At 47.5% G+C, this 7,245-nt stretch overlaps 1 long non-coding RNA gene across 2 annotated transcripts; it reads left to right on the top strand.

Annotated features, from left to right (window-relative positions):
* The first annotated feature begins 914 nt into the window (after positions 1 to 914).
* LOC147976938 (uncharacterized) lies at positions 915 to 6,114 on the top strand. 2 transcript variants are annotated; one of them, XR_015601744.1, is made up of 4 exons: positions 915 to 2,132; positions 2,270 to 2,323; positions 2,432 to 2,511; positions 4,315 to 6,114. It is a non-coding gene; the product is annotated as an uncharacterized LOC147976938 (long non-coding RNA). The 2 variants fall into 2 exon arrangements; XR_015601743.1 differs by having other exon boundaries at positions 916 to 2,132; positions 2,432 to 6,114.
* The last annotated feature ends 1,131 nt before the right edge of the window (positions 6,115 to 7,245 follow it).

Raw genomic sequence — 7,245 nt, 5'->3', positions numbered from 1 at the left:
AAAGGAATAACCCTGTCTGCCCTAGGTTGTGAAGCAACCTATATTTCTGTCACTCCCAAAAATCCCAAATAATTCTCATAAATTGTCTGGGTCATATATTTATCAAATATGGCAAAATATTTCATTTGTCATGTTTATCATCATGCTCAAATAATTCATTTCCTATTCTGCCCTAAATGGCAGAATGTGAAGCAAGTGCCATTTATCTTTGCCCAAATGACCTCAAACTCCTTGGACACCTTTTCCTGTCCATATCGTTGCCACATGCCAAAATGCAACAACATTTGCCTAGTAATTATTTAATTATGATTTTCCAAAGTTCCTGTCTGAGGGAACTGGTTGTGAAGGAAGTACAAGCTACGCATATCCAAATGAGTTGAAATTTTGCATGGCCCTTCATATAACCAAATCGTCACTCTCCACCAAAGTAGAGAACATTTCATGCCTCCATGTGAGCTCACCATCAATTCTTTGATTCTGCCCAAAATTTTAGATTGTAAAGCAAGTATATTTTATCTTGCTCCATTATGGCTGCCAATTTTTCTAGGCCTTCTATCATCCATATAACTTACCTCCACCCATTTTGGGCATGTTTCATTAAGAAATTTTTCCTCTATAATTTTTGCAAGTTTCTGGGCAGTGGAAATGTTTGTGACGGAAGTACCATTTTGGTTTATCCAATGGTATGAAACCTTTTGCAGAATCTTCATATGGCCAAATAAGCCTGCCTTGCCAAAGTTCAGCTCAAGTGGCTTCTCCATTTGACAGCATCATCATGATCTTCATTCTGAACCAGATTACTTAGTTGTAAAGCAACTATATTAATTAGTGGTCCAATTCTTCTCAAAATTACCAGGATGTAAGTCCTTCTTACCCTGAATCTACCAGACAAATCCTTTGCTTCCAATCCCTCTCCTGTGGATCGCCAGTGCTCCTCAAAGTTTACTGCAGTAAACTTCAAAGGTTAACTGCCATTTAACCGTGTCACTTTTAACCAATCTACCACCGCAGGTGAACCCTCCCCATGATGGAATACACCCTAGACAACATTTGGCAACCCTTGGCACCTTCTCCCCTCCAGCTCACGTGGTCACCACCTCTTTGGCATGCCATGGACGCAAGCTGAATGGATTCTTGCTCGGGCCCCTCTCCCTCTCGTCGTCTTCGTGCTCGTGATCATGTCCCACAGCTGGCCCGCGTCGTCGCCGTCCTCCTGGAGCCCTCTCCCGCTCCGTCCGCCCCTCCGTCAGCGCTCGTCGCCGCGCGCCCACGGGCGAGCTGTAGCCGACCGAGGCTTTAATGGTGCTCGGCTTCTTCCTCTGCTTCCCCCTTGGCCTCCTCTGCCCCGTGAGACCTCCACTGCACCTCCCTCGTCTCCTACCCGCGAGCTCGCGAGCAAGGGCACACGTCTGCGGCGCCGGACACGCGTCCGCGGCGGTGCCAGCTCGGCACCTCGCCCCGTGCCTATAAATGGCACTCCCCGAGCCCCTCCTAGCTCACCACCCGCCTCACAACCCTCCCCTGGTTCGGCCCAGCCTCTCCAATGAGCCTCTGGAGCTCTCCCCGACCCCCATGGCTGCCATGGCCACCGCGAAGCTCAGCTTAAATCCGATCTATCCGAGCCACCCCTCCACTCCCTGACCGCTCCACGAGTTTCCCCACACACCGGAGACCCTTCCCCAACCCTCCATTTGTCGCCGGAGTGCCCGTGGCCATATGCCCATGTTTGCCCGAAGCCACTGTCCGCCGTCCTCGAAGCTGCCCTCGCCTCGGTGCTCCTCGGTGGCCGTACCCTACGCCATCCGATGCGCCGCTTCCTCCCGAGCACGCCGGTGAGCCGAGCTCCGCGGGAGATGGCCAGAGTCGCCGGGACTCGCCATCGAGGCGGTCGGCCTCGCCTCTGCCTCTCTCGATCGCGGGAGGAGGAAGAAGGAGCTAGGCGGAGGGAGTGGATAAGGCAGGCCCCACGCGTCATCGACCCAGGGCCCGGCCCCGCCACGCTGAGCTGGATAAGTGACGGGCCCCACTCGTGGGACCCGCACGTCAGCTGCTCAAGCCCCTGCCACGTGTTTAAGTGGAAACGTAAACCACTCATGTACGTTTTCGCGTAAAGAAAGCGTATTTGTCTCCGAGTACGTTTTCTTTTACTGAAAACGTATTTCCTCTCTGCTACAGCCCAGAATGCGTTTTCTTAAACAGAAAGCGTATTTCTAACTTTGCGCTTCTGCCTTATCCACTCAGGGACTTATTTGTGATGCTATTTTTGCAGAAAAGTCCCTGAACTTCAACCCTTCATATCTTTTTAACCACAACTCCAAATGAGGTGATTCCAAAGCCCACTTCTTTGTTTCGTCGAGCCCGTTCTGTTGGTTTCATTTTCACTATGGTTTGACACTGTGAAAATGACATTTTTGCCCTTGCACGTAAACAGCCCCTCCGAGAGAGAACTGTTTCCGGCAATTCTTTCCGTGGCTTCACCGCACTTCTCCCCGGAGTATTCTTCATCCCCAGGCAATCCACAATACCCACTTGCATGATAGTCATGCAGTAGCCATGGTTTTCAACTTGAACATTTATTAAATGATTGCTTGTTTAAAATATGGTTCTTGTTGTTTCGGAAATGCTTCTGGGTTTGTGCTTACTTGTTTGCTATGTTGTTATGCACCTAGTTATCATGCCCTGCTAGTTGCTAGTATTACTTTCATATTGCCATGCTTGATAGTAGTACATGTTGGGTTGGTCATGTTCTTCGGTGCATGACTAACGTCGGTTATCGAGTACTGTTAATATGCGTTGTTCCTTTGCTGTTAGTTGGTTATGTGCTACTTGGTGATGTTATTGATGAGTTCTTGCATGTTATTTATGGATGATGCTAGTGGTCATGACATGTTATACTAAGAGTAGTGTTGCACTTGTAATATTTATGCTTGTCATTATGCCATGTTCAGTTGGAGATTATTTCATAGTCGATATGATGGACAGTTATGTTGCATCCGTGCTTATGCTGATATCATGTTCATGCATTGTAATTGCATCATGTTATTTTATCATGGCTCAGCATATTGCATTCAAGTTTAACCGGATTTAATTGAACTTGAACAACTGTTGGCTGAGTCATGGTGCCGCCAGATCGAAAATGACCAGAGCAACCACGCTTACCTTATGGGGGGGTCCTAACTGGGTCTATTGTCATGCATCTCGCCGGTGCCTCCCACGAGGGAAGGTTATGGGCGTGCGTACCATGGCCCGGTAAGCAGACATAACCTTGTGTGCCCATTGTTTTTATGGATCCGGTCCCCGTGAGGGAGTTTTGACCACGACGGTGGTGGGGTGTCTTTGGTAGACACAGGGCCACCCAGGACCAGCCCGTTGGGGATTTGGGTCGGAGTGGCCGGGAGAGTGTCATGACAATAGATCGGTTTTGTCGGAACGCCGTTGGTCCACCCGAATGGGAGTGCGAGGCCATGGGTTCCATGGTGTGGGTACAGTGTACTAACCTCTGCAGAGTGTATACTAAATCTATCGATAGCCGTGCCCGCGGATAAGGGCCTAGTTCGTGTCGGTCCCACCGTGAGTCAACAATATTAATAAGAACTTGATTAATAACAACCCCGGTTCGAGGATGAGATAAGTTGGTTGTGATCACCGTAAGGATCACGGGCCAAATATTGGTCGTGGTTGTGATCGCCGTAAGGATCACGAGCCAAATATTGGTCGTGGTTGTGATCGCCGTAAGGATCACGGTTTGAGACCAAGTGTTGGTCATGGTTGTGATCGCCGGAAAGATCATCGTGGTATCGAGGATACCGAGTTTGTTGGATATTCGTGATATTGTGCGAGAATCGTGGGTAAAGATCAAGCTCCTTGTGGTCATTTAATGATTACTACGGTATTGTTTATACCAAGCTTGATTTGATCCTGAGATGATCGTGTGATGTCCGAGGTTGGTAAGTGAGGCGCGTGATGGTTATGAGATAACCCGAGCGGAATAAATAATGCATATAATGTCATCATGTTGCATGCTAGTGTCGTCAAATTTATATGTTCATGCTATGCTCATATTGTTCTAGTTGTATCATGTTCGTGTTGCCTTTGGATTCTTAGTGGCTATTATGATTATTTTCATGATGGTAGCTGATATTATTTTGGGAGTATTACTTTGAATGTCATGTTGCTCATGTCATGTTGTTATGATGATCTCATGTTAATTCCTGCTTAACCTGTAATTGCCATGCTGTTGTTTGTCTTGAATGCTTCTGGTTAATTGTGAGCTTGCAAGTACATTCAATGTACTGACCTGGCGTGTCATGCCAGCTTGCAGGCCGTGTCTGGATTGCTTGCTTGTTTGGTGTTATTCCTGTGTTCGCGAGCTAGGATAAGCGTTCCAGCCAGAGTCCCTGCGGATTGGAGTTCACCACCGTCGTCGTTGTTCCACTGCCAGTAGTTTTTCCGCTGCTTCGAGTTGTTCTGCTGCTTGCATAGAGCAACTGAGGATGGCGTAGTGTCGCCGTGCCGATGTTATTCATTGTAATATCGGAGACCTTGTATCCATATTCGTGTAATAATAGAAAGCTGGTTTGTTCTATGCTAAGCAGTGTCGTATTCCAGAAGACTTCTCCTCGATCTCTGGGCTGGAATACGGGGCGTTCCGGTTTCTTTGAGCCGGGGTGCCACAGACAAGGGGGATGGGAGGTTGCGTGTGATGGGGTCAAAGAAAAGGAAATGGCGTGCGTCGGCAGAGAAGGGGCCCAGGCGATTTCTTCCTCCTCCCTCTTTCTTCTGGACGAAGCGAATGTGGCCAGCCTCTTTTGTCTCTAGCTAATCCGACATGGATGCAATGAGTGAGCGCCCCTTGCCGTGGACGTGCAGGGCGCAACACATGCATATATACTAGGCAGCTGTGGCACGAGGGTGCTGAGTGATTGGAACACGGCGGCGGCACGATGACGCTATTTGATCGGGGCAAGAGCAACAAGTGCAAGATTCCGCTTTGATCGAGTCATGATCAAGATGTGTAGGTCAGCGAACCAACATGTGGTTGGATGTGGTGTGTTTGGTTACTGGGAGATACCAGGGTGGTTATGGGTATCCCTATCCAGCTGGCTAGGGATAGCCATTTATTCTGTTTGGTTGATGGGTGAGGTTATCCCATATTTTATTTGGTTTGAAGGATGAATATAGCCTCTGAGTTCCTGTTCTTTTCTCCTTTCAGCTGCTGCAGGAATTAATCAATGGATCGGTATGGGAGATAATCAAGGGAAGAACCACAGTACATCACGCACACATTAGTATATCACGCGCACACACGCAATAACAGCAAAAGGCAGCACACACCACCGGCCGGCAAGCACGCCCAGCGTACAATGAACGCAGCAGGCACGCCGGAAGCAATCATCTAATTTGAAGAAGGGGGTCAATACATATATATATGAATGAATGAAACTCAACACAAATGATGGTAATAAAATAAAATTGTGAATATTGTTATTTACGCACTTCATATTGTTCGTCAGAGTAGCCCCGCTCACAGGTCGTGTGGCGGATGGACTTGCAAACATAGTATCCACAGAAATCATTCCCTTGTTCCTGCCACAACCACTTTATAAGAAATAGAGGTCAATCAAACTGATAAGCCAGAATGCCAAATGGTATTGATGAAACTAGCGCTTGAATCACTAGGAGATGCGCGGAACATGCTACTATAGTACTTACTTTTGGGTGTCTAAATTCCAGCTTCTTCGGCAGTCCCGGAGCTTTTTTGGTGAATTTTCTCCAAACCCTGCCAGACAAAGAAAACAATTATTTGATATCAGAAATGAACAAAGTTGCTGATATGGTGGATAATGATCGATTTAACTTACTTCTCGAGCATTTCAGTCATGTCCACATACTCCTGGGGATCTTTTCGTTTCGAGTCTAAGACAGTTACTACTCCCTGCTCAAGCTTAATCTCTAGGAGAATATAGTGGAACCTGCGCACGCATGCATAACTCATCAATTACATTACTATAACCTTGGCTAATATATAAGGGAAACCGAATATGCACAAGACAGTAACACTCACTTGAAGTTGTAAGGAAAGAGTATTATATCTTTGTTTTCATTTATTTTGAATGATCGTAGCAAGTTGGCCTCGGTATCTTCAGCATGAAATTTAACCTCAGTTGCATCTATGAGATTTGTGTTAATGAACCCAATATCGCCGACTTGTCTTTTCTTCAATTCGATGATCTTCAATCTGCATTATTAATATAGTGAGGATAATTATAAATACATGCAATGAAAGAGCTGAGCTATATAGAGAGACTTAATGACAGAAGTAGTACTACTTACAGAATGTAGCAGGTGACCATTGCTTTATCGAGGGCCAATTGATTGAAAAACTGAAAGAACTCCTCAAATGGAACAGGCAACAATTCAATTCCAACGAGGTCATGCTCCTTTTTAACTCTCACATACAAAGTATTCCTCCCCCCAGACTCTCTGCAGATTTTCAAGTACCAATCATGCAATCTTCGCATCATCGTTGATAGAGATCTTTCATCTTTGATGAGAGGCTTCCCGTACTTGTATCTTTGTATCTGCACCTCGAAGAAATCATAATGTACATCATCGGGCAGGTACTCTCCAAGATTGCTATAACCGGGCACCATCCTCGGTCGACGATGTCGCTAGGCACCTTGAGCAGGGGGCACGATTGATTCCCTTGTTTGCCGAGCTGGGCAATTTGTTTCCTAGCTCGTCATTCTTTCATCCTTTGATCACTGACTGTACTTCCCGACCACTTCGCTTCGACAAATGCCTTTCCAATAATGCCCTCATAGTTGCCTTTCGGTGGAGACTTGGGTGGTTTTGTCAGGGTGGCCAGAGTGCGCTTTGCTTTCACCGGATCTACCTTCTCCTCCGGAGGTGGATGTCTCTGTGCTTTCAACCCTTGAAACCAGTCCTTCACTTTGGTTCGCACGATCTTCGCGTTCTCCTCCGGGGTCATCTCGTATGGTAACTTCTCTGGAGTCTTCAGAGAAGGACCGAATCTGTATTTCCTCCCGCCTCTCGCTGTACTGCTAGACGCCGGCAGAGCAGATGGAGTGGTTGTCTTCTTACGAGGCGGAGGAGAAGGACTACAATGCGCCGGAGCAGCTGGAGCGGCGGCGCGTGTCTTCCGCCCTTGCTGACGAGGCGGAGAAGGAGGAGGCTGGCTGCTCGGGCGTGCCGGCGCAGGCAGAGAAGGAGGCGGAGTGTCGC

This window comes from Triticum urartu, chromosome 4A, assembly GCF_056163025.1.
Source record: "Triticum urartu cultivar PI428250 chromosome 4A, HENAU_Tu73, whole genome shotgun sequence".
Taxonomy (NCBI): Eukaryota; Viridiplantae; Streptophyta; class Magnoliopsida; order Poales; family Poaceae; genus Triticum; species Triticum urartu.
The sequence above is the reverse complement of the archived record's forward strand: the minus strand, read 5'-3'. Positions and strand labels throughout refer to the sequence as shown.